Source organism: Rattus norvegicus, chromosome 10 (genome assembly GCF_036323735.1).
Source record: "Rattus norvegicus strain BN/NHsdMcwi chromosome 10, GRCr8, whole genome shotgun sequence".
In the NCBI taxonomy this organism is placed as follows: domain Eukaryota; kingdom Metazoa; phylum Chordata; class Mammalia; order Rodentia; family Muridae; genus Rattus; species Rattus norvegicus.
Window position 1 is genome coordinate 35,913,343 of NC_086028.1, and position 24,580 is coordinate 35,937,922.

Genomic DNA, 24,580 nt, shown 5'->3' on the forward strand with positions numbered 1-24,580 from the left:
GCTGCACCTATCCCAACAAGGCCATACCTCCTAACAGTGCCAGTCCCTATGGGCCAAGCATTCAAACACACTGTATGTGGGGCCATTCCTTATTCAAACCACCACAGGAGGCAAATGCTGTTCTAGGAGAGCTCCACATACAACCTAAATAGCTCTGTCAACATCCAGCAGGTCTGAATCACAGTGGTGATTGGCTCAACAGAGGAATCCCAGAGTTTTGTATCCCTTGGTCCTAAACACCAGGAAATATTTCCCATGTTCTACTTTAAAATTACTGTATAAATCACAGTTAATCCACAATAATTGGAGGAGTTGAGTATAGACAAGGTCTTCAGTAAGAGGGACAAGAGTGAAAAGAAGCTGAACAGCCTGGTAGATAGGGCTGGTGGTGGACTTCCCTGAAGGCTGGTGCTGGACTGTCGTGAAGTCCTGCAGTGGGGCTGGAGATCTGGCCACATGCTTGCAAATCCTGGGACCTACTACTTGGCCTTGGGAGGAAGACGAAGGGTGGGAATTTGAACGACAAAGGGTTAAACACAGCAGACTTGGGTGAGGCAACCCTAAAGAATGAAGAGGAAGAAGGTGCTGGTGAAAAGAGAATCTGGAGGTAATGGGCAGGGGGAGGAGATGGAGAAAATCCCCGGGTCTCTGCCTGATTCCATATATTTCTTTGAGTTGTCAAGCATGGTCCTTGCTGTGGATTGCTGTCTGTTTTTCTGCCCTGTACCCTGTGCCTGGACTCGGGTGAGGTCAGATGAAATCTTCATTAGTCAGAAAAGGCTAGAGCCTGTGATTGGGCAGGGGAAGGAGGGGGTGGAGCTGAAAGTTTTAGAGAGGGGAGAGAGCCGGAGAGGGGAGAAACAAGACGGAACCTGTAGGAGAGGATGATGAGCCTGAACCACGTGGTCCTAGGAGCCATAAGTACCTGGGAATTTCTTAGGTAGATGACTGAGTAATATCGGGCACATTTGTCCAATCTAGGTGTGCAACTTCTTACTATATCAATTTTCTATATCAATTGAGTTTTGCGTTCTTTGTGTGGGCATTTTGGGAGTTGAAGATTTGCTGTTATAAATCTATCTGGTAAATTACAAGCCTCTGGTAATTTCATTTTACAGGCTTACTTGGATTTGTGTGATCAGCAGTGCTTTCTGCCAGCTAGCCACAGGGTGTGGTTGACTGGCTAGCCTCGGGAACAATGGGGGCAGGCAAGACAGCCGTTGCCGGTGCCTAGCTGGCCTTAGCGTGGATTGTTTTTTCTTTTATAACTACAAGCTACAGTCTTCACTGGAGGAACTTGGCAGTGGGAACACAATCAATGAAGTGAAAAATGTAGAATATATTAATACCTAGAAATATATAAAATAAATTTGTCTTGGGTACTCTGGGATACTTTCGTCTATGTCAGTGAGTAATATGGAATTGAAAGCACAGTAGACCTTCTATACTATAATCTCTCTCCCCTTTCTGTGTGCTCTTCATGGTTAACAAGTTTGGATATAATCAGGATCTTCCTGATCCAAAGTGATGGGATTGCCCTGAGCTCCACCAGCATTTTCATTCTTTCTAAAAACAAAAAAAACAAAAAAGCAAGATTTTGACATTGATGTTGATACTGACATAGATGGAGATCCTGGATAACTCTGTGCTAACTACTATAATTGTATATAAAATTATAATATCTCAAATATTTAAAACTTGGTTTTAAAATGCAGGATACCCAGAAATGTGCAGTGCATTGACATGTACAGTGAACATTTCATAATATTAATATTTATCCTAAACTGTCTCTTGATGTAAGAACCATCTTCAATTATTTGAAGTCTAGACTTGTATCCAGGGCCTATTAAAAGGAATAAATAGGGCTGGAGGGATGGCTCAGTGGTTAAGAGCACTGACTGCTCTTCCAGAGGCCCCAAATTCAAATCCCAGCAACCACATGGTGGCTCACAACCATCTGCAATGAGATCTGATGCCCTCTTCTGGTGTGTCTGAAGATAGCTACAGTGTACTTGTATATAATAAATAAGTAAATATTTTATAAAAAAGAAATAGATAGTACTATGCTCACATTTGCTTTTGTTTCGTGGGACACAGATTCCTGGTCTGCTGTGGTGATGCACACCTTTAATCCCACTACTACAAAGACTTCTGACAGGTGGGTCTGTGAGTTCAGGGCCAGCCTAGTTTGCATGACAAGATCCAGGCTAACTAGAGCTACACTGTGAAACTCTGTCTCCAAAACCAGTGACCATGAGATGGAGGAAAGACATAGTAGTTAAGAAGACTTACTGTTCTTTCAGAGGATCTGGGCTAGATTCCCAGCACATGCATGATGGCTCACAACCCTCTGAAACTCCAGTAACAGGGGATCCCACACCCTCATCTGGCCTCTGGGTGCAGGACACAACACACATAGCTTTACTCAGTCTTCATGAGAGTATTAGAAATTGCTAGGAAGCCCTGGAGTTAGATTCTAGAAAAGACAAAGGTTGCACGTGACACTGGCTACCCAGGGAGCCTGTCCTGATATGGGGCTCAGAGTCCCTTTACACCGGGCCTTTCCTGGCCTCTGGGCCTACAGAGGTTACACTGGGCTGACATCCTAGACCACTGAGTTCAGATATGTCATCAGCACAGCAGTCCACATCTGGGACCCAACATGAGCCCCTCAGACTTGTGAACTAGAAAGTAGGATAGAAGAGTTTTCTCACTTAGATATGAACCTGAGCCCTAGTGCCCATGAGCTGTCCTGATGCTGGGTTCTCTGTCCTCCCTTCAGTTCTTGGGTACGTCTCAATTTCCAACTTAACTTACCGTCAGAATTTAAGACAAAAGTATACTGAAACCCTGAGTATGAATCAATTGTATGATGCATTAACATTTATACATACTTTCATTCTCTCTTGTCTAAAAAATATAGAACCTATAATCTATAGTGTGACATTGCCCTAAGGTAGCATCAATAAACAGAATCTGTATTCCCTTTTAAAATTAATTAATTTATTTATATTCATCTCAAATGATGCTGCCTCCCAGCCCCCCCAGAGAACCTCCACCCCTTTCTCCCCCCCCCCATTTCTCTTAGGGTCCAATATATACCCTCCTCCAACTGTTTTAAAGGGACTCCCATTCCTTTTCAGTAACATTGTTTCTACCTACTGCCTCTCTTACATTGTAATTCAGTAAACTCTCTGTCATGTTCTTGATAAATTCTTTTTACCCACCTGTGTCACTGGTCTTTGCTCACAATTGTTCCTCCCACAACCCCCACCTCTTAAAGGTTCTGCCCCTTCCCAGTAGCTCTATCAGCTTGGTCACAAAGCCTCAAAAAGCACCTGACCCTTTGGAGAACAGTCGAGAGCCAGGCCATCCAAACCGGTGCACCCCTGTGCTGGCAGCAGCTGCCATGCAACCACACAAAGGAGAAGGAAGGACTGTGGATTCTGCAGAGGAAGCTGGGCCCAGATCCCACACTAGGGATACGTGGGTTTTGACTGACGGGAGATCACAGCATGATTGTGCGAAACAACTTTCCCATCTCTGCCGTGTCTCCTTCCCTCCTCTGCCCAGCCTCACAGATGAGGAGGGAGCACTCAAGACAGGCAGGCAGCAGTTCGGGTCCTGGAGGAACTTTACAAGACCTCTGGTTAGGTGGGGGAAAGGTAACAGGATGGATTTCTAGGTGATTTCGACAGAGGCTGGGAAAGGACATGGAAGGCTCGCTCAGAACACAGACTTGGCCTTCGGATCCAGCTGGGTCATGCTGTAGCTACGTGACCACTTTTCCTCACAGAATACCATTCTTGTCTATCCAGTGGAATTGCAAGGTCCTACACTGCCTGAGGACGGAGTGAGGCAGTGTATACCATAGAGCCTGACACAGAGTCAGAGCAAGGCACATTCCCCATGGCCAGATGAGACGCACCACATGCCCCAGTGGGGAAATGAGCCCACTTGTACTCATGAATGGTGCTGGATTCCTGTCAAAACCACACCTGATAAAAGGGGCAAAGGATAAGGCTGGGGGCTTCTTCTTGAGCTGCTGGCAGGGAGGGTTTGAATGTAAATGTCCCCACAGGCTCATTCCCTTGAACACTCGCTCAGTCCTCAGCTGGCCCTCCTGTCTCAGGATTTTGTGGAAGCTTTAGGAAATGGTGCCTAGCTGGCAGACACAGGACCTCAGGGTGGGGCTAAGTGCTGTGTAGCCTAACCCTGGTTTTTGGTCAGCAGCAGCCCTCCCTACTCTGCCTTAAATGAAATTGGGGTTAGGCGTGCATTCCACCAAACAGCCTCCATCCCTGTATGTAGCCCAGGGATGAGAATCTCCATGCACTGACAAATGGCTGTGCAACCCTAGAATCTGCATCTCCATGCACATTGCTCAGGGTTGGTCTGTGCTGGATCCCTCTGCTGTGACAGAAGTAGACTTATTTTTCTCAAAGCCCCAGCACACATCTTCTCCTGGCTGCTGTCTCTGACTTGGTAAATGCCAGTGTGTATAGGACACAGTGGGAGTGACAGTTGGTTTCAAACTGTGAAAACCTCCTCTGGGGACTTCGGTTAAATTCAGTCCCACGAAGTATAAACTGGATTAGTGAAGGGGGTTGAGGAACACAGTGTCCCCAGTCTGGGATAGCCACACACCACCCAGGCTCTTGAAGCTCAGCCTGCATACCTTAAGAACGACGCTTTCTTATCCTTGGCATACCAACCAGTTCCTCCTTTTGAAAGCAGCATCCATTGGCATTCTTCCTTGCACGTCCACGAGCTAGGTCACTGTTGTCAGGGCAACAGCGTGTCTGTGAGGGAGCAGCAGATCTCCAGGAATTCCAAGGCAACCACTAAGCAAAGTGCAAGCAGGTGGGGCGCCTGAAGAAGAGCCCTGGGGCGGAGCCAGTGATGATGAGGACCCTTGGGCGACTGAGAGGCGTGGCCGATAGAACTTGCTCTAGAACATAACTTTCGGTGGAATATTCGGCTTTGACGGTGCACTTTCAAAGCCGAATCGCTGATTCCTCCAGCTTGGTGGATCCGGCTTGTCTCCAGAAGCCAGTTGTAATTTGGAAATGGGTGAACCAAGTGGATGAACCGCAACGAAGGTCCTCATACAATAAGGTCCTGTGGAATGGAGTCCCAGGAACATACGAGGTAGTTAATGTGCGCCACTAAAATGTGAGGCACAAATGCATAGGTTTGTTGCGCATCGCGTGGTGCCCAGGGCATCCCACCAAAGTCCAGGCGTCAAGTAGGAACCAGGCTAGAGGCGGCTGAGGAAGGTCCATTCCATTTGAGAGTCAGGTTAGCTCACCTGCACAATACTTACCCCGGGTTTGTTCGCTCGTCTTGTTTTCAGAAAGAAATACTGCTGGTAATCAATGTATGTTCCAACTGAATAGGAAAGAAGCGAGGTTCCTGGAGGATTCTTTGGCATTTGAACCTTGGCGTGGGGGTCCCTGTGCCATCTCTCCTGTGGCTGAGACTGGAAGACTGCGGTGCAGGGCCGACTCTCCCCCACCCCCACGCCGTGCCCCCTTCCCCCAAACCCGCGCCTGACATCTGCGGCTCCTCCAGGGGAGAGGGAAGGCTGTCTGACACTGTATTAAACCTGGCGGCTGCATTAGAAGCACTGAGGAGCATTTGGGGGAACTCGCGGGAGATAAGGGTTTGCCAGCTAGCAGTCTGCTTGTTCTTTCTCGCTGACTGCAAGGCCGCCCAGCAGAGTTTTCTAGTAATTCTGGTTGATGACCAGAGCTTGGCAAACACTTGAAGCGTGAGTATCTGCCGCCTTGCAGGGGTGAGGGGAGGCAACAGGCTCAGAACGATTCCTGCTTCCAGACGGGAAGCCTTAGACTGGGACAGGAGAGGGGACAGGTTGCAGTGAGTGTACACCAGAAGCATGTCGCCAAGCCTTACCTGAAGGTGGCGAGCTGGCCACAGTCCTGGGGCTTCAGTAGGGACTGAAGGGACTGGAGGAAGTGCCTGGTTATACTGCATTGCCTGAGGCCCACTCCTATGTTGGGACCAAACAGGCTGAGAAGCTTGGGCCTAGGAGGCAGGTGCACAGTCCTGCCCAGCCAGGCGAGGAGTCACACTTTAGGGTTGTCTCACAGCAATGAGACGTAGCTTATACTTTCCCGTAGGGACCTTTGTGCACTGCTTAGAGACTGCCACAGCCCACCTAGCCGGGCGACAAGCTGACTGTCCCTGGGTCTGAATCCCGGTAGGATTCAGAGATCTGAGACTTCAGTCCTCTCTGCCAGGCTTCAAGCTTTTCCCCTTCCCAACACAGGGTGTTTATTCTTACTTGCATGGTAAGCATCTATTTAGACACTAGAGACAAAAGAAAAGACCCCAATTCCCTCCTCCTCCTCCTCCCCAGATTACGAATGTTGTGAAGGGTGTGGTGGGTTTTATTTGATGTTGCCACTGCTTACTAGAGTAAACCTTGGTGTTCTGATTAGTTTTTTATCTAATTTTGAGCAATATTTCCAACTTTACAGACCTGGCAAAATGCAACACCCCATCCCCCACCCCACCCCCGCGCACGCCCTCTCTGCGGTCTGTGTATCTCTTGAAGAATTTGGCCTTCCCAGAGGGGTCCCAAGAAGTGTTCAACACAGTCCAGGGGCTACCAAATGCCGTGTCTCCCGAGAGACTGGGGCACCCTTTGACGTTCATCTGGCTCAAAAACCTGCGCTCTTGTCTGGTCCAGTCTCCTATGGTCTCCGCGCAAGACTTGCTCCCCTGTGATTTCTTGAGTCTGGCTTGCAGCATCCTGGGCCGGATGACATGGCAGACACGGCCTTCCCTCGAAGGTACCACAGTGATCCAAGAGTAGTGCGGCTTGGGGATGATGGCCGCATACAAGTGGTGGAACTTTCCAGGTTTACATCTCCTCAGGCACAACCAGGACACGGCAAAGTGAGCTCCGACTCTTCTTAAGATACACACCAAGGTTTGCGCTGCTTACAGTTTTGTTTCCCAGCTTAGCAGCTTTGATCAGCCTGACCTTTAAGGGTTAGTTTAATAAGAGCAAGCAAGACAGGAGGGGAAAGCAAACAGAACCGGGTGGGAGAGGGAGGCTTTAACCAACCCCAACCAAATGTAGTTTAGGAGCTCGAGTGATTATAAATTAGTCTATAGGTAGGAAACTAAAACTATTATGGATAAATGTGTGGGCCCTTTCATTTTACTTAGGGGATTATGGTCCTGGCTCCAAAATGAGGCTTGGTATTTGATGCGCACCAAATCTTGATTATTTTTTTACCCCATGGGATGGTTTTTCAGTTCTTTGTCAATCAAAATCACATTATGACCAAGTTAAAGTGCTGTGAAAGGCGACCAATGTGGTTCTGATGTATGTCCTAATAAGTAGGACATACAACCAGAAACAAGACTTTCTATTGATTTGATAGTAAAACAAAAGGGTGTTATTCCCAGGGCTCCCTGATCTAAAACGAAAATGTGGAAAAACTAGTGGAATGTTGAGAATGGGCCAACCCAGACAGTGGACCAGAGAGCCAAGACACCAAGGCTGTTTAGGGAAAAAGAAGAAAGTTAGTTGCTGCCAAAAGGGAGTGGAGCTAAGGAGAAGTGAATGAAGAAAATCAGATTTTTATTGGATCTAACAGAGAGATTATAAGACGGTCAAGGAGCATCTAGAATAAAATACATTATCACCATTTTTCCTGTTCTAGCCACTCTCAGCCCTGGCTTCAGACCTTGGACCTTTAAGTCTCTTCTAGAGCCCAGGTTACTTCCCAGGCTCAGATTTTAACTCATGTGACCCAATCCCAAGGGTGAATCTGTTCTCATAGCTTTCTGAGTAAGAAAATGGATAGACACACACCTGTCCATGCCTCGGGTGTGCTGAGAGAAGCCATGGTCTGACGGAGTTAACTGGGGAGGACAGCAGAAGCCTAACCTCAGGCTAGCCAGCTCTGCTGGAGGGAGCCAGGAGTCTAGCTTTCAATGTGAAACCACCAGATTTTTGCAGGTTGGCAACTAATGAAAAAATATAAAAGTGCATTGTGCTTGCCAAACAAAATGCCCCTTCCAGAGTTGTCTTACAGTCAACCTCAACAGACCTTGCTTTCCCAGAAATGAGCAGGAAAAGAGCACAGGGATCTATTGTCCCAGGATATCTCCCTCCCCCTCCCCCTCCCTTTCCCCCTCCCCCTCTCCCTCTCCCTCTCCCTCTCTCTCTCTATCTCCCCTCTCTCTGAAAGAAGAAATAAACTTTGCTGCCCACATTTTCTTCTTGGTGCTGCAGGTAGGACACAGGGCTTGGCACATGCTGGTCTCATTCTTCTGGAGGCCCATAGTTTTCTGATCTGAGATCTCTGGAGTGCTGAAAAGAAGAAACAATTTCTAAATTCCTAGGGTTGTCTCTGGCTGCAATTCAAAGGTGGCCGGTCTGTGTAAACTGACCACATCTGTCTCCTCCCTCAATTCAAGCCCACAGAGTTCCCTGGCAGCCTTCTGTGGAGTGGAAATGGTCCTTGGGCACTGGGAAATGAAAGAACAGTCTTGACACTGTACATCTTCTGGGTTGGAAAGGGGGTAAGAAAACATGGGTTGGGGTTGGAGAAATGGCTCAATGAATAAGAGCACTGACTGCTCTTCCAGAGGTCCTGAGTTCAATACCCAGCAACCACATGGTGGCTCACAACCATCTGTAATGGGATCTGATGCCCTCTTCTGGTGTGTCTGAAGACAACTACAGTGTATTAATAATAAATAAATAAATAAATAAATAAATAAATAAATAAATAAATAAGAAAACATGGGTTGTCTTATGACTGTAAATAGTACTGACAGTGGTATAAGATCTATTCTCAGTTCATGTATATTTTAAGTTTTCCTACACCAAGCCACAGAAGCAATTGAAAGTGATGTCTTTCCATTAGCCAAGAGGACCATTCAATGTGCTCCTTCTTTACGGTTTGAAACATCTTTGTTTGGTGCAGAAAAAATTCAATAGACCTAGAAGACTGCCTTGGTTTCATTTTCCCTTCCTCACGCTTTGGGGCCAAGACTCTTGTATTTTGACTTGATTCTGTATTGGTTTTGTTCAGTTTTATGTGACATATATTAACCATACATATTTATGGGGTGCAATTGAAAGTTTTATACATATTTATCTTGTATAATGATCAAGCTGGGATAGTTAGCATATTATAATTTCATGCTTTAGTAATCTCTTTGTGATGAGACTAAGGGGAACACTTCTGCTCTGCAGGTGGGAGTGCAAACTTTTACATCCACTTTGAAAGTCAATACGGTGGTTTCTCAGAAAATTGGAAATCAATCTACCTCAAAAACCAGCTATACCACTCCTAGATGCATGTGTGTATGTGTGTGTGCAAATATATGTATATATATGTAAATGGAGGGAGAATATACATGTGTGCGTGCGTGCGCGCGCACGCGCACACACACACACACACACACACACACACACACATACACACACACATTATATGAAACTCCATGCTATCCCAAGGACACTTGCTCAACATGTTCATAACAGCTTTATTCCTAATAGCCAGGAATTGTGAACAACCAAAATGTCCCTCACTCAAAGAATGGATAAAGAAAATGTGGTACATTTATTCAATGGAATATAGCTCAACTTTCAAAAAGAATAGCATCGTGTAGTTTGCAGGCAAATGGATGGAACTAGAAAAAAATTATCTTGAGTTAGGTAACCTAGACCCAGACAGACAACCATGGTGTGTACTCACTTTTAAGTGGATATTAGCTATAAAGTAAAAGATAAATCATGTTATCTATACTCCATAGACCCAGAGAGGGTAAGTAACATGGAGGGCTTAAGGAAGATCTCCCTGGGAAGGGGAAATAGATTTTGGGACTGTGGGGTTGTCAAAAAGAGGGGAGGAGAGAGGGAGAAGTGACTGGAATTCTGGAATTGAGAGCATTTCAGGCATGGGGTGGAAACCTAGAGTAGTGCAAACTCAATGGAATATTCGAGATTGCCTAGCAAAGGTAATCCCATGGAATCTAGGAGAGTTGCAAAGGCTCATAGTACTGTGAGACTCAGAGCCTGAATGTGTTTCAGTAAAAGTAGAAAAATGGTGGAACTGGTTCTCGAGAATAACCCTGGTGGTCGCTAGTTCCGGTTCCATCAGGCCATTGGAACTAGCGCTAATTTATCTCAGATGAGTACCTCTCCGGGCTGCTCTCTGCTAGCCGAGAACTCAGGGCTCTGGAAGTCCAGCTGCCTCTGGTCTATGGCGGCTCCCTGCCACAGACTCTGCCCACACTCCCAACAACCGCCTCCTGGTCGTTAAAGTATAAACTCCCAACTACCTGGTAAAATCAAGACTCAATAAACTGTAACCCAATGATCAGATTTATATGTTAAATTCTCAATCCACAGTACATCCACACAATAAACTTAAAACCAATTGATAAGGATATAAACCACCTACCTATATAAAATAAATTTGCCTACAGAAATCCATCCCAGCCACCCTGGCAATTTAAGACCACCCAGATCTGGGTCATCCTTCCCCATCTCCATCTTGATTCTTCCTTTCTTCTCCTTCTCTCCCCCCTTACAAAAGCTTTGTCCCTGCCTTATTTTATTTTTCTGTCCAACCATGGCCTTGACCTAACTTGTCTGCCTTCACCTGCATAATGACATCAATCTACATGAATGCCGATCTGTAACCAGGCAAGGCCTCAACCCAGCCACAAAACCTGTGGCCTACAGTTTGCCCTGCCCGCAGATTGTTCTGGGACTGGAGCCTAGCATAATTGTCCTCAGAGAGACCTGAGAGACTTCATCCAACAAGTGATGGAAGCAGATGCAGAGTCCCACAGCAATACTTTTAGGCACAGTCTGGGGCGGTCTACAGGGGAAGAGGAGAAGGGAGGATCAAAGGAACCAGAGGCGTCAAGAACACACCAAGAGAACATGGCCCACAGAATCAAATGACTGGGTCTCATGGGGACCCACAGAGATCAGGGAGCCTGTAGAGGTCTGACCTAGGTCCTCTGCATACACGGCTAAGTAGTTTGGTTTTCTTCTGAAAATACTAACAGTGGGAGGGTGGCTGTCTCTGACTCTTTTGCCTACTTGTGGGTCCCTTTTCCTCCTCCTGGGTTGCCTTGTGCAGCCTTGATGGGATGGTCTGTGCAAGCCTCCAGCTAAAGGACAGGGGAGATTGTGGCTCTGACATCAGGAGTCAAGTCTGCCTACCTAGGGCCAAATGACGGCTTATGCACCAGGGGAGAAGTTACTTCACTAATGACACTGTGGTTATGCCTGGACCTTGAATTGTAATAGACACAGTCATTCATCTGGAGAAGACACTTTAATATTTCCTTAGGATCCAAATCACTTCCCACAGGGCATCATAAAATTTGTACTTCTATTAAAGGCAAATATAGACTTATGTTCTACAAGACGCTAGAACTACTCATCATATGGATCTGTTTTTAAGCTATTCTCTAGATTTTTCTGATCAATATAACAATGTAACGAATAGTGCCAGACATAGTTTGGATCTCCGTTCTTGGAGTGTTACACACAATGTCTTCAATGTTCTTATACCCATTGGGTTTATTATTTGCTTGCTTATGGGATACTCCTGCATCACATGACAGTTACATCTCAAATCAAAGCCACTCTGGACATACTGCTATTAAGAAAACAAACAAACAACAACAACAAAAACAAAAACAAAAACAAAACAGAGGAGATGGCCAAAAGCATCCAAGTCAAGCAAGAGGGATTCTGAGTGATTGTGAGAAAACTCCAAGAAAACAAGACATGAGTCTCGTGACCTCGGTTTCTTCAAAACACAGAATTGTTCTCTGTGTATGTTTGCAAGCTACCCCCAGGTGTAGCAGATGGGAGAAAGCTTACCTCAGCTGCTGTTATTCATATGCTTCTATGGGAAAAACTATTTTTGCCACATGTAGCTTGTCCTTGTGATTGAACACATTACTCATGTGATTCTTAACCCTCAGAGTATAAATTGTCTGATACTCTAAAAAAATAAATAAAGAAAGAAAGAAAGAAAGAAAGAAAGGAAGGAAGAAAGAAAGAAAGAAAGAGAAAAAAAAACGTTGGCTATTGCACGAGACTCTCATCTCCCTCATTTTTAGCCTTCCCTCTCCCAGGTTCATGTTGCCAACTAGAGCGGTAAACAGCAAGAGTTATTATATTCACACATGCATGGAAACTGGTTATATTTGGTTGAGGTCCTACAGACAGCAACTTGGCCATAATGGTTGCTTACTTCAGAGTGTAGAAGACAGAAGGATAGCAACTGTAAGTAACTTGCCATGGTTTTGTACATTTTGCAGGCTACAAAAAGTAATGAGAGTATTCATTAAAACAGGAATTGCTAAACTAAGAGTCTTTCCTTTTTCTTCACATCTCCTAACCATTATGACAGACAGCTTTAGCAGGAGTCAGTGGGTGGGAGGGACATCCTCCATGTCTCTTTTCAGCTCCTGCCCTCCCAATCTCCAGCTTCTTAGACTTTTACTTAGATCTGCCCCAGGGAAAGAATCTGTGATCTCAAAATGTGTTTAAGCAGGCTGCTACTTAATTGACTTCTACCCACTAAAATATAAATGCTCCTTTTTTGGACTGACATATTGTTACTCAGACTTAACAGTTAGACTAAGCATGCTGAGTGGGCACAGTTCTCTGGGTTCAAGCCTAGCAGGGAAAACAGAGCACTTCCCAGAGCAAAGTGTTTCATGTGCTAGCTGGATGTCTACAATGCATAGCCAAGCTGTTCTCTTGGTGATTATGACTGTCTGTGTCATTCTGAGTTCTGTGTACTTCAGGAAATAAAAAATGTTCCATAGAGATGACTATCATTTATTTTGGGATGAGGTACAGAGGAGACAAAGGCTACTGATGAATTTGAGCGTGGCTTAATTGGCACTAACATTAATGAGAGTGATTGCTTTGACTCCATAAAGAGCCGTGAAAGGGGAACAGGCTATTATTCAGTTTCTCCCAAGCACGAGGCTTACTCCTCAGCCTCCCCAGGCCCATCCTGTAGGCCCATTTCAGTAGTAAAAGCATGCACAATTCATCGAAAATGTAGACAAAACTTCATGCTACATTTATTTATTCTCCAGCTTGCGCAAACTGGAGGTAGAAGCATAAACATAGCGCATTTCCACCGTCTTCAACAAAAACAGAACCAATATGTGCAATTATTGTGTTAGAAATACGAGAGCAATACGGACTCCACCACTGTCTTTCTGAAAGACACGCAGGCACAAGAGGTATGGAAAGTGTGAGGGGACCACCACTCTTACATTCTGCACTTGACACCACAGAGCAAACAGATTAGCAGTCCTGTGTTCTACAATTACTTAACGTGTAGATAGCATCTGTGCACTTTGTGGTAGAGCTGGAGACCTGTCTTTCTGTGTGCACCTGAGGTCCATGACCTATCGAGTAAAACCGAAAATAATACATATTGCATTTACATGTGTGGTCACACGTTACATGTACAGTTACAAATGGGTAAGCGACAATGTGATACATAGGCTGACAAACGCCATGGCGTAGGAGAGAATCATTAAATAAAGCCCTGACGTGGTTTGGCACAGTGAGAAACACTGCAATTCGACCTCTAAAGTGTGAAGCTGTTTACATTTAGCTACTGATCACTGTGACCAGCTGAGTTGAATGGAAAAGTCCACGATCTGCCCCCCACATCTGAGTACTACTCTGATTGGCAGCCTGCCGGAGTCTGTGCAAAGACAACAGAGGAACAGAACAGCGGGGTCATTTTCAGTCATTCTACAGTCAACAGCAGCTATAAGCAGGTAGGCGCTACCCTTAGGCCTCTTCCACAGGCAGTGCCCACAAAGCCACTCACAGGTCAGTCTTTGTGACTAACCCACTTTGTAGAGGCTGGTGCGTTTAACTATGTGTGTGACCTTTAATCATGTTTGAACACACACTCTCTGGTGCCAGTCCAGCAAGGGGAGGCTGTCTTGAGAGAGAGCAATACAAACAGCATTAGCTGCAACCCCCCAAGCTGCTTCACTGCAATGCCATCCAGTTATGTTTCTTTCTTTAGGAAAATAAAAACAAGGGCTGGAGAGATGGCTCAGCGGTTAAGAGCACTGACTGCTCTTCCAGAGGTCCTGAGTTCAATTCCCAGCAACCACATGGTGGCTCACAACCATCTGAAATGGGATCTGGTGCCCTCTTCTGGTGTGTCTGAAGACAGCTACAGTGTACTCATATACATTAAATAAATAAAATTAAAAAAAATAAATAAAAATAAAAACAAAAAGCTCTAAAACTGAGCAAAACTCAACACAAAACTAAACAAAACTTACAGGCAGGGGTTGTAATTGTAATTGTAATTGCAGGGCTCCATTGTAATTGAGCAGGACACACTCTCAAATAACACCATCCTGCCTCATAGGGCTCAGAGGACACGCAAGTCCTAGTTCCCTCTCCTGGCCATGTGCAAACAGTTTTACATTAGAGCTCACCCACTGGGGAAGGAGTCGAGAAGTCTCGGTATTTAAGTCATCGGCTAATGTTTGGGGCTTCACTGGCAAGGCCAGAGGGACATGGGAAGACAGGGTCAATCACTTCTCAGGTCTTCTCTCAGTGTGAACAAACCCTGTCTGGTGTATTTGGTTTTTCAGAAACCCAGGCTGGGAATCCTACTTAAAGTTCAAAATAATCGTCAAATGTAATTGTTAAATGGAGATAACATTTACTCTCTGAACGCAATCTTTAAACTTATTTTTTAGAGGATATATTGTAAGCAAGTGGACAAGCACTGTATTCTAAGAGTTCCACATCCGTCTTTGTCTTCCTTGTACTTCAAAAGCTTTTCTCATCTTCCAAATGAGATTGTGGGGCTAGGACTGGATTGGAATCTAAGAGGGAGATTGGAAGTTCCTTGCAGACGTGGAGAAGCGCCACCAGTGGGAGTCGCCTTGTGACGATCTTGGAATTTGGGATGATACTGTGTGATGTGGTAGGCAGCAGCTCAGAGACTGCTGGGCTGTGCATTTTGAGTAACAAATCTGCAAAGGGCCAGGGTAATTTCTTCACCATATTTCACATGCAAAGGGGCAAGGAAGAAGGGGAGAAGAGGCCCCACGAGGCTCTAAGGCAGGGAAGGAGGCAAACTGGTCCACCATCCTCAGAGGCGCCAAGGCTCCAGTGTGTGGGGCGTCTTCTCATGCTCTCCTTTGGGTAGCTCACCCAAGGAGGCTGTACCTCAAACAGCAGACACTTGGTCATCTTCTGCAAACATAGCAGAAGAGAGACCGAAGTAAACAAGTAAAAAGAAAAAAAAAGTCAACAAGTAGATAATTTTTTTGTGCTATCGTGCATTCGCTTAAGTTTAAAAATACATATCTTAATGGTGCTTACTTTAAACTCTTGTATTTTTGCCAAACAACTATTCAAAATTTTAAAAATTTAAAAGTGGGTGCATGCCTTTAATCCCTCTTGGTAGGCAGAGGCAGGCAGATATCTGTGAGTTTCAGACCAGCCTGGTCTATACAACAAGTTCCAGGACTCCCAGGGCTACACATGCCTTAGAGCCACACGGGGCTTCTTCTCCCCCTTCTTCCTTCCCCCTTTGCATGTGAAATATGGTGAGGAAATCACCCTGGCCCTTCGCAGACTTGTTGCTTGAAATGTACAGCAAAGAAACAAAACCAATGAAATGGTTGCACCATGCAAACCTTAACACATATACACAATATACACAAAAATGAATGTGTATATCTTTGGGGTGGGTTGAGACAGGTTTCTTCATGTAGCCCTGGCTGTGCTGGAAATTCTTTTTTTTTTTTTTTTTTTTTTGGTTCTTTTTTTCAGAGCTGGGAACCGAACCCAGGGCCTTGCGCTTCCTAGGCAAGTGCTCTACCACTGAGCTAAATCCCCAACCCCTGGAAATTCTTATGTAGACCATATGCTGGGATTAAATTTGTGCACCATCAGACCTGGTTCATACAAACTATTAAAAGGGCAGCTGGGTGTGGTCATGTAGGTCTGTAATCCCAGCCCTCAGGAAGCTGAGCCAGGAGTAAGTAGCTGGAGCCGGTCCAGCCTGCTGTCCTAAAAACAGTGATGACTGTGATGGCCGTCTAGGTTGCCAACTTGACAAAGCTGCAAGGACGAAATTTTGATCTGAGGCGTCGCTTGCATTGGAGCGGCCTGCTAAACATTTTCTTGGTTGCTAAGTGATGTAGAAGGGCCCAGCCCACTGCAAGTGGTGCCATCACTAGGAACGTGGGTTGCACATGAGAGGTAGCTGGATGTGTGCCTGGGTGTGATCTAAACAGTGGTCTCTGCTTCAGTTCCTGCTCCGACTTCCCTGAATGATGGGCTGCCACCTGGCATGTAAGATGTAATAAACTCTTCCCTCCTAATTGCTTTGGGTCAGAGTGTTTTTATAACCAAACTAAGGCAAACCATAAATAAGTAAAATTATGTACGTTGTGTCCTTATCGGGTGGGAGATTATTGGTAAAATGTACTTAAGTTATAAAACAAGACGTGGTTTTCTAAGATTTATTTTATATGTTTGCCTGATTCTCTGTGAGGTATGTGCATGTGAGAGCAGTTGTCCGTGGGAGCCAGAAGAAATGATTAGATTTCCCACAGTCACATTTTAGGCAGTTGTGAGCCACACCTACGCAGGTATAGGAAATTGAACTTTGCCGCAAGAGCAGCGTATACTTTTAACCACAGAGCCATCTCTCCAGGACGTTCATAAAACAAAACGTGTGTGTGTGTGTGTGTGTGTGTGTGTGTGTTTTAATTTTGTGTGTGTGTGTGCACACACGCGTGCACATGTGTACATACATGAGTTCCACAGAGGCCAACGTAGTGTGTTGGGTCTCCTACAGCTAGAGTTACACACATGGGTGTTGGGAGCTGAACTCTGGCGCACACACACACACACACACACACACACACACACACACACTGTCAATATTTATTTTATCTGTAATTAAAAGATTATAATTCCCATTTATTATGTTTCAGACCTTACTATCATGGTTGCATAATAAAATAAGCTACCACGAGCACTTAAAGAGAGGGTGAAGGATAGGATCGTCTTACGCTCAGCCCGGTGGTGTCAGGAGCATCTGAGAAAGGCAAAGAACCCTAAAGTGTGCATAGCTTTTTACTAGCCTTTCATTTCCAAGCCACTTTCTCCCTATTAAGTCGGCAACTACAACGCTTCGCTGAAAACGTAATCCCAGAGTTTCAATAGGTCAGGTTACTCCTCTGAGTTCTTCGTATGAGCAGCAAGCAACCAGGGATTTTCATTCTTATTTCACTCTTATTCTTAAAATAGAGCCACAAAACCTTCAGTTTTATTAAGTATTGTCACAGAAATCCAGACTAGGCTGTGTCACAGGCAGAATTAGGACCCTGCAGTTCCTGGGCTCTATCCCTAGCACCAGGGGATTGGGGTGAGGGAAAATCCTAAAACTCCAGTCATATCCCTTAAACCATTCAAAGAAAGGGGGAGGGAGGAAAGGAGGAAGGGAGAGAGAGAACCCTCTATAGCAAGCATTTAAAACTCCTGGAACCACTGCCACCACCCTCCCAAGTTCCTCAAGTAGGACCCAGAGCTGACTGTGGGCCCAGGAGCCCACGTCGGATATAGGGGAAGCCTGCCTTCCTCCTCCACTCCTGAGAAGCTCTACATCTGGAAGGGCACAAGGCATGGGTCTAGTATAGCTGGGGTGTGCCACTGTGGCTTGCTTTTTGGCCCGCTGGTTGTGGCTGCAGGCCAGGCTAGTGGGCTTTAGTGGGCTATGCCACCATTCCGAACTGCTGGAGGATCATGTTGTAGCCCCAGGGACTTTCTGGCTAGGAAGCGATGGGGGATGAGCATGGGGACGGGAAGCCTGGAGGTGTGCTAGGAGGCTTTATGGACCTGCCTTCCTTCTGTGTTGCAAAGACAAGGCAGGGTGTCCAGTACAAGGCCTTTCAAACTGCATGAGGTGCAGGGTAGAAGTACAATTCAGGACATGTCAGGGAACTATGCTGTCTGCAGCAAATCCTCACCCGGTTTTATCTGTGTGGTGGTGTAACTGCCGAACAAAGTTACTATTGCAAGCCATGGGAGTACAACTAAAAATGGTTGATGTTAACATTGTTGAGCACCTCTCCTTTAGCTCTATGGTGAAGATTTAAGCAAAGCAAGGCAGAAGAGGGACCAGGAAGCTGCCTGGAACACATCAGTAAAGGGTAGAAATCCTGTTTCCTCTTCTCTTCCTGTACCTGAAGAGGGATAATGGTTCATGTTTGTTGGGCATTTCCCAGCATTATCCTAGAGGAATAGTTCCCTATTCCTCTACGTCTCTAGGTTTCACTTTGGAAAAGAGCAAATTAAATAAAGTCGGGAGATGGTACAGGATGACATTTTAAAAAGTCCTGGAAACCAAACTGGCATTTGCTTTTCTGAAAATTCATGATTTCTTTAACGAAGCCCTTAATCTGTGACCTGCACATGAAATCTGTGAAACTGACTACAAGTTTTCTTTTTTCTTGATTCTTGCAAGGAAATGGAAATCATTTTTCTTTCCTCTTCTGAAATAAACAATCTGAGAATTCGTTTGTTAACAGACAATGTTTCAAGACAATCGGCTGAAGAACTTTGAACTGTGCCTCAAGTTTAAGGGGTGTTAAGTTTTTTTTAATGTGGCCACATAACTATTTCCTCAATGATACAAGTGATGCTCATAATGGTTATATTGTAGAAGTTCTTCTCTGCGCCTCACAATCTACCTTACAGTTCTACTAGAGCCACAGTGGACACTGAGGAATAAGCACAATTACAAAAGCAAACTGCACAATAAAAATAGCATGGCACTTGCTCACAGACCCACAGAAAGAGACAGAAGGATGCAAGGAAGAGACGCTTACCCTAAGCTGTACTGATCAGGCTCCACCAGGGCTTGCTGTACCATCGGGCCCTCACCTACGCTGGCCTCCACACTGCTGACAGAAAGCCTCTGGCACTGTTCATCTTGCGAGAGACTGGAAATGCATCAAAAGTAGAATACTGACACTATCGGACCGCACTGTGACCAGAATCTGAGAAATTATCCACAGTACCACTGGGAGCCAATGCCTAACCCGAATGAGAAATGCAAATTCAGTAATTAGATGTTTTAGGCTTCTAAAATTAAACAGGTCCAGCAAATGAACAAAAATCCTATGTTGACAATGAAATTTGGGCTTATTCAAAAACCTATAAATACCCGGTGACTAAGAGATTAAAGTTTTACTTTAATAAAGTATAAGTCGCTTATTCAATGGTCAGAGAAAACTACCTATTGCTATTCACCCTCAACAAAGATGAAGAAGCTATGGCATGCCCTGACTATTCTTGCTTCCTTAGCTACTACACTTGATCTTAGCCAAAAGGCCGAGAAGCGATGCTTCCTTAGCTACAAAAGACATGATTGTTAGTAAACCCAACTGGACACAGCTCAAAGGCAAAGCACTTGTCTAGCATGCCCGAGGCATCAGTTATAATCTTAGCAGAATAAGACAAGACAAACAAAACTGGCCCTCCAAAACCTCCCACAACCAAACTCCATCAAGAGGAACTGATCAGTCTTAGAAGTGTGGCCCTAACCCTCAAACTGACATCAGTGTCTTACTTTCTTTCTTTCTTTGTTTGTCTCTTCTTTCTTTCTTTCTTTCTTTTCTTTTCTTTTCTTTTCTTTTCTTTCTTTCTTTCTTTCTTTCTTTCTTTCTTCCTGGCTATCTGGCTGGCTTTTTTCAAGACAGAGTTTCTCTGTGTAACCCTGACTGTCCTAGAATTTACTCTGTAGACCTTTGAACTCAGAGATCTACCTGCCTCTCCATCTCGAGTGCTGCGATTAAAAGTCTGCATCATCATGCCCATCCTGAGTGTCTTATTTTCAAAAGATGTTTTGACTTTTAGAAGATGCCATAGACGTTCAACAAGAACTATCCACAATGTTTTAAAACTTTTAAGTGGACACATGTGTTAAAAGAGTAAGACCTGAAGGACGTACTTTTGGATTTCTGTCATTTATCTTTTTCAACATTAATAATGTATTAGTTGAATGACCTACAAAACAATTGTTTTGAAGGATGTCGTGCATTTCCTCAGCCCCACACTGACTCAGTAGATGTTCTTTTCCTGCCTTAAAGGACTCTTAACTCTTCAGCTGTTCCTAAAAATGACTGTGAAAGCCACAAGGTTGGAGGAAAGAGGGACTTGCAGTGACATTTTTATATGTTTAATGAAAAATTCCTCAATCTTTCTCAGCACTCAATTTTTAAATTTTCATAATAATACTAATGCTGGTGAATGGATATGATCACGCACAATCTAAGTTTCTCCTCTTTTAGCCCAGGCTGGTGTCTACCAATCTTTCTGTTGCAGTTACCTCAGTGTCAGTATTAGGGACACTGCACTACCACATCTATCATAATATAAATGTTTTCAATGCCACTTACAAAACAAATACAACAACAACACCAGAGAGCGTCTGAATGTTAAATTCTGTCATTTCAGTCCTCACAGATCCTGATTTATATTTCAAAGGCTAAACAGGTCTTGATAAGGTTTAACACAGTGACTTATGGTATGTCATTTTATAAATCACACTACATGTTCCAACAGACAAGGTTAAATCTCTCCTCATAAAGTCTACACTATGCTTGCTACATGGAAGAATTCTTCCACGTTCTTAGCTAGCCAGCCAACAAGCTTTCCCAGCAGGTTTGGCTCCACAAGCCCCACCCACTCTAGAGCTCCTGGAAATACTGTTATTCTTGCTCGTGTTCTCAATTGAAAGAGAAAACTGCCAGGAGCCCCCAGACCTCAGCTGACTTCCACTGTCACCTAACAAGACAAAGGAAAAGAACTCCCATGTACACACAGTGAACCCTGGAGCCAACACATAGCAGTGCATTGTCCAAAAGCTCTGGATAGATTGGTTCTGCTCTGTCCCTAAATTCTTGGCCCTTTCACACTTCTGTAAGGAAAACAATCTCCTTTACTACTGGCCGACACACACAAAAACAATTGAAAGTCCAGGGGAAGGAAGCAACATGGGGAAAACTGTGGAAAGAACTTATCAGCTATTTTAATTTGGGAAAATATCAAACTAATGTGCACAGGACCTGCTGGCAAAGTCAAACAGTCCCTGATGGGGAGTGAAGACTAACAACAGGAAAGATACAAAGAAGGCTTAGAGACAAGAGTTAGAATATGGAGGGTGCCAGTAAATACTGAAGCAGCAAAGTTAATTGGTACAGCCTTTTTATAACTCACAGTACTATGGGAAACAAAATCAGAAGCTAGCAGAAACAATGGCTGACATACACACAGGATATGTGTTCCCATCCAGAGGCCTCCCTGTCCCTTCCTCCAAGGTTAATAGAAAGTTCAGCCCCTCACCTTGAGGCAAGGAACCTGCTTGCCCACAAAACACCCTGCAAAGACCAGCAAACCCTGACCTGTTTTGACCCCCGCCTAGCAGGCAGACTTTTACAAAAGCAGGAAACACTGCCCCTGGCATCTCCCCTTTTTATAAAAGGCAAAGCTGTCTCAACTAATAGTGCAGAAAGAGTTCCTATCCTAGGCATCCCCTCAAGAAGTATGGACCTTACCCGTCACTGATACAGGAATCCTAGCATTCATGCCCTGTCTTAGGTTGCTCCACCTCTGCGAGAATAAAACCTGTCTTTGACTACCAGCCTCTGCAGTGTGGGATGTAACCTGTTACTCTTTTGAGCCGAATAGGCTCAAGATCTTCACAGATGTTCACAAAGGAACTGAGAGCACACAAAATCACAAGTGGTAACAGGCATAATCCTAGAACCGTAAGAGTACCCCAAGGCAAGTATTGCAAAGGCCAAATGAATAAATGAAGACCAGGAAGGCGAGCTTGTTTTTAATTGCTCTGACATCCAGAGGCAGCTTTTGCAGCATCAAATTGCAGATGTTTAGCATCTTTTAGATTCGAAATTTCCTGATGCAACTAACTAAGATCCAAGGGAATGTTAGCTTCGTGCAAAACACCTTGAGATGCAAACCTACCTGGCCCCAACCTTATTGACTTTCATTATACACCTCAGGAGTAAGACAACCCTATGTGTATTCTACATGACCTTCCCAATGTGATCTTAACTTCAGCATTTGAACGTCTTCTAAATACTCTACTGTTTCATACAACACATTTATCATTTGTCCTAGCTTACTGTTTATATCATCTTCCAATATACGATAAGGCTAAGGTAATGTTCTTAGATAAATCATGAACAGAATGAGCAATTTGAGCAGATTGAAACTATGCTATAGCTACTGTAGTAGCAGTCGCTACAATAGATACTACAGCAAGAATTCCACAAATGATTAACCCTATCATTCTCTTAGGTCTACTCAAAGCCTTCGGAATTTCAACCAACACTTGCAAGCCTACCAAGGATCTGAAACAATGGCCAGAAGTATAACAGATGAAGGGCCTTCACCAGAAGTAACATAACAGAAACTCTTTGTACAAGATCGGATAGATACATAATTAGTCAAATTACAGTCATATCAAGATACACCCATGGATATTGATGTTAATTTTCCCTACCAGCAACACATAGGGCAGGCAGACACAGGCAAGCACATCTCCCACTGACATCAGTCTGAAGCCCAGTACTCCATCTCTGTCTGGTAGCTGTGTTAGTTGACTCAACCTCTCCAGGGTCACGGCAAGTTTCCAGAAACAAGTGTGGTGATCCTCAGCTAGACCACCAAAGCCCTGTAGACAGTCCGTTTAGCCAGTCATCCTAGTTTGAGGATTCTTCTTTGTTCCAGCAAACATGTATCATTCACTCTCACCATAATCTCTGGTCCTTCCCAGACAGAAGGATGTAGGATCAGTGGGGTGAGGAACATGGGTCCAAGATAGCTTTCCTCAAGCTGACATCAGGAAGGAGCACATCAGCATCAGCATCAGCATCAGCATCAGCATCAGCATCAGCATCAGCATCAGCATCAGCAATAGCAGCATCAGCATCAGCAACAGCATCAGCATCAGCATCAGCAATAGCAGCATCAGCATCAGCAACAGCATCAGCATCAGCATCAGAATCATGGTTCTGGTTACTAGCTTTTGCCACATGGCAAACCAAATGCTCTGGAAGCCACCTGGCACTTTCAGAATCCTGTGGAAGAGCCCAAACATGCCCTCGTCCCTATATTAATACTGGATCAGGACCATGCCATATGCTAGTAAGCTCTTGCTTCTGACCTTTGGGCCCTACATTTTTAAATCGCCTTATATCCTTTGTTAAAGACAGCATAATACAATGCAAGTAATGGTGCTCAAACACCAGAACCAGGCTGTCACAGCCAAAGAAACTGGGTGCTTTCATGATTGAAACACAAGGAAAAGAGAGAAATGAAGGAAAAGGGGCTATTACTTTCCCACCAGCCTCGGGGAGCCAAACAGCCCCTCCCACCCAGGAGGGAGTGCCCCAATCTTAGCTGGGCAGTTCCAGGAATGTCTCCAGGATGCCAGGGAGCCCTTTCCTCCAAGCAGGGCTGCCACCCTAGTTTGCAGCAGCCTAATGGTCAATTGAGCCCACCAATGCTTGTGTGCCCAATCACCATCGCTGTAACCCGCCCTTTAAGGAATGTATAAAACTGTACTAATGGATTGTTTGGGGTCACCTCTCTTGGCGATGTAGGCGGATGTTTGCTGGAATAATTATCCTCTTGCTTTTGTATCGATCTCTGGTCTCATTCACGGGAATCTCCTAGTAGTTAAGACTCATGTCAAGTCCTACAGTAGCTTATACCAGGCTCTCTTAGCTGCAGAGTTAACCTGTGCATAAAACAGCTAGACCAAAATTTAACTGTTGTGCGGTCTTATGATACTGTCCCTTCCCTGCTAACATCTCAAAAGTAATGTGTATCTGCTGTACTCGATTGTTCTGGGCAGTGTCTTGACACTGCTCAGCAGATTCTGATTTCCATAATGAAAAAATCTTCTGACAAGCACGCCCTTGTCAATTATTTCCAATCCCCAGTCGGCCCATACCATGTACAAGCAAATTTTAACTCCTTTGTCTGTTTAAACAGAAGAGGCTGATTAACTCTGACTCTGTTACCTTGAGGATCGATTCGTTGTATAACTGGAAATGAAAGATGAAATCTCTGAACATCGTCTCCTCTCTTAGTAGCCTCTCTCAAGGTCCCTTGTAAGAGAGATAAAAGCCTCTGCGAAGGCTGTCTCCCAGATGCCTTTCTCACTACTGCTCTATCTGGTGCCTCCGCCTCCGCCTCCGCCTCCGCCTCCGCCTCCGCCTCCGCCTCCGCCTCCGCCTCCGCCTCCGCCTCCGCCTCCGCCTCCGCCTCCGCCTCCGCCTCCGCCTCCGCCTCCGCCTCCGCCTCCGCCTCTGGAGGGGGCGGGGTCTTGTCCACCTAAAACACTTTGGAGTTTTACTAGCAACCAGCTTTGGAATCTACTTGAGGGGAGTCCCAAGCACTCCTCTTGAGCTTGCCAAGCCTGCAGTTGTTGCACAGACGGTG

At 45.0% G+C, this 24,580-nt stretch overlaps 1 long non-coding RNA gene and 1 pseudogene across 1 annotated transcript; both read right to left on the reverse strand.

The window, feature by feature from the left end:
- Positions 1 to 6,403: 6,403 nt before the first annotated feature.
- Positions 6,404 to 24,318, reverse strand: LOC134480784 (uncharacterized). Its single transcript, XR_010055603.1, has 2 exons — positions 24,160 to 24,318; positions 6,404 to 8,353 (listed from the first exon to the last, which is right to left on the reverse strand). It is a non-coding gene; the product is annotated as an uncharacterized LOC134480784 (long non-coding RNA).
- LOC120095486 (U2 spliceosomal RNA) lies at positions 19,238 to 19,450 on the reverse strand (annotated as a pseudogene).
- Positions 24,319 to 24,580: the final 262 nt, after the last annotated feature.